At 48.4% G+C, this 2,996-nt stretch overlaps 1 non-coding gene across 1 annotated transcript; it reads left to right on the plus strand.

Moving 5' to 3' along the window:
* The first annotated feature begins 2,452 nt into the window (after nt 1-2,452).
* LOC131278640 (U6 spliceosomal RNA) lies at nt 2,453-2,559 on the plus strand. The gene has a single exon (XR_009186023.1). It is a non-coding gene; the product is annotated as a U6 spliceosomal RNA (small nuclear RNA).
* Nucleotides 2,560-2,996: the final 437 nt, after the last annotated feature.

The following is a 2,996-nucleotide window of genomic DNA, read 5'->3' on the forward strand; positions in this document are numbered from 1 at the left end:
TCACCAAGGTTCAGGAGCAGCAATGCAGAGCGAAAAGATAGGGGTGAGAAGAGAGGAGAGCGTAGGGCTGTGGGTGGGTTACTTCAGACGTGCAAGTGCGCGCTCCCGAGAAATCCAAGGCTCCTCTTAATCATAGCGGGTCGGTATAAGCCCCCGACATGGAAGGAGAAAGCCATCCAGCGATTCTCCCAGACCGCCGTGGATCGTATGAGGTAGCCAAGGCTCAGGTAGCAGCAATGTTGCACGAGAGAAGTCCCAAGGTGAGAAGAGAGGAGGGGGGGGCTGCCAGGTTATGGAGTGAGACTGTGGTGGAGTTGCCTTGCCCCACGTTGTGCTGTGGTGGGGTTGCCTTGCCCCACGTTGGGCGCCAGCTGCGGCGGCTTGCTCGGTCGGTAGAGGTGGGGTCTGGCTGCGGACGAGGGGTCGGTCCAGCTCTGGACGAGGGGTCGGTCCCGCTTGGGACGAGGGGTTGGTCCGGCAGCAGATGAGGGATCGGTCTCACAAGGGGTTGCGCGGTTTGGCTGACGGGGTCGCCCGGAGAAGCAGGCGACGAAGGGGTCGCCCGGAGAAGCAGGCGACGAACTGGGGACAAGGGAGGCCAGGCCCTTGTCGGGGGCTCTCAGGACTGGAGGGCGCACGGCAGAAGAACTACCGTGGAGACAAGGTAAACACGCAAGTCCAACTTTATTGAGGGAGAGGCAACAGTTTTATAGGGGCTGGGGAAGGCTGATTGGTCGAAGCCACGCCCTGTTCTGATTGGTTGCCAGCAAAAGGTCAGTGGGCGGTACTGGATGGGGGAGGGGTGGTGGTTAGGGATTGGCTGTCGCTGTTGCTGGGGGAAGTGGCAGGGTTCAGTGATTGGTGGCTGCTGTTGCTGGGGGAAGTGGCAGGGTTTAGGGATTAGTGACTGCTGTTGCTGGGGTGGAGGGCAGACTTGAGTTTCCCGCCCATGCCTGGCTGTTGCTACTGTCGGGGGAGGGGAAAAGGGCAGACTGGAATTTTCCGCCCTGCGCCTGCGCAGGGAGAAAGAAGGCATCGTGTGGCGCTATCCGGGAGGAGGGGTGGCCGCGGAAGCATGGCTGCCGAGAAGGGGAGACCCGAGGGCACTCTGCGCCCATGCCGAGCTTCCTTCAGGGGTGGCGGTGAGTTCGACCAGCCACACTATTATGGGGGCAGCGGCTTGGCCTACCGCGGCCGCTCCCCTGCCAGGCCAGCAAACCATGCTTCAGCCCGAGGGGTGACCGCAGCAAATGACAGAGTTGGAGATTTTGATGCTGAGGTTTTGATGTTGGAGTTTCATGCTGAAGTCTTAGGCTGGAGCCCTGGGAAGTAAGCACACAGAGGAACAAGGCAAGCTCCAGGAAGAGAGGAACCCTGAGCCCAGAAAGAAGCAGGCCCTGGGAAGAGAGGAACCCTGAGCCTGCAGAGAAGCAAGACCTGAGAAGAGAGGAACCCAGGAAGCCTGAACCCTGTCAGACATAGGCAGCCATCTTGCTCCAACATGTGGCAAAAGACTTTGATGAGGGAAATAATTTATGCTTTATGGCCTGATATCTGTAAGCTCCTACCCCGAACAAATACCCTTTATAAAAACCCACCAATTTCTAGTGTTTTTGCATCAGCACCCCTTTGGCTGACTAAAACAATAAATAAAAGAATTAAATATTTAGTGATAAACTTAACCAATTTGTAAAGCACTAGTATTCTGTAAAGTATAACACATGGTTGAAAGAAATCAACAAAGACCTAAATAATTAGAAGAACATTCCATGTTCATGGATTGGAAGAGTAAATATCATTAAGATATTGATTCTACCCAAATTTATATACAGATTCAGTGCAATCCTGACAAAAATTCCTGAGTCTTTTTTTCTAGAAATGGAAAATCCAATTGTCAAGTTTATTTGGAAAGGTAAGGGGCCCCAAATAGCCAGAAACATCCTAGAAAGTAAAAACAAAGCTGGATGACGCTCACTTCCAGACTCTAAATCATATTACCTAGCTACAGTGGTGAAAACAGCATGGTACTGGCATAAAGAAAGACACATAGACCAATGGAACTGAATTGATGGTTCAGAAACAGACCCTAACATCTATGATCAAGTGATTTTGACAAGGCTGTCAAGCCCACCCGGCTGGGCCAGAACAGTCTATCCAATAAATGTTGCTGGGAGAACTGGATATTCATATCCAAAAGAAAGAAAGAGGACACCTATCTCACACCTTATACAAAAATTAACTCAAAATAGATCAAAGACCCAAATATAAAACTAGAGCCATTAAACTCCTAGAAGAAAATGTTGGAAACACCTTCAAGACTTGGTGGTAGATGGTGGTTTCTTAAACCTTACACTGAAAGCATGAGCAATGAAAGAAAAAAATGGATAAAGGTGACCTTCTCAAACTAAAATACTTTTGTGCTTCATAGGACTTTGTCAAGAAGATGAAAAGGGTACTCGCTTTGGCGGCACATATACTAAAATTGGAACGATACAGAGAAGATTAGCATGGCCCCTGCACAAGGATGACACGCAAATTCGTGAAGCGTTCCATATTTTTTGTCGCTGTGGGCCCCAAGGGGAGGGGAAAATGGATGTTGAATGGATGGAACCAAGGTAAATGTGGGGGCAAGAGAGGAGTTTTGCGAGAGTACACAAGGATGACTATAAAACATGTAATATTACACCAAAAACATATAGGGGATGACAGACTAATAATGTAAACCATAATGTAAAACATAGGATAACTAAAAAAATTTAGAAAACTGTATAGCCTAAAGTATGGACCACAATGTAAGCACAGATGTCACCCTGTTTGAAAGCTATTGTCTTGGAGTCCGTACATCAGTTTCAGTAAATATGATATGAATAAGTTAAAAGATTATCAATGTGGAAGGGAAAAGGTTTTATGGTAGATGTGTGGGAGTACTGTATATTGTATATATGAATTACTGTGACCTAAGGCTCTTGTGAAGAGAAGCTCAATAATTAGGAAAA

Source organism: Dasypus novemcinctus, chromosome 5 (assembly GCF_030445035.2).
Source record: "Dasypus novemcinctus isolate mDasNov1 chromosome 5, mDasNov1.1.hap2, whole genome shotgun sequence".
Lineage (NCBI taxonomy): Eukaryota > Metazoa > Chordata > Mammalia > Cingulata > Dasypodidae > Dasypus > Dasypus novemcinctus.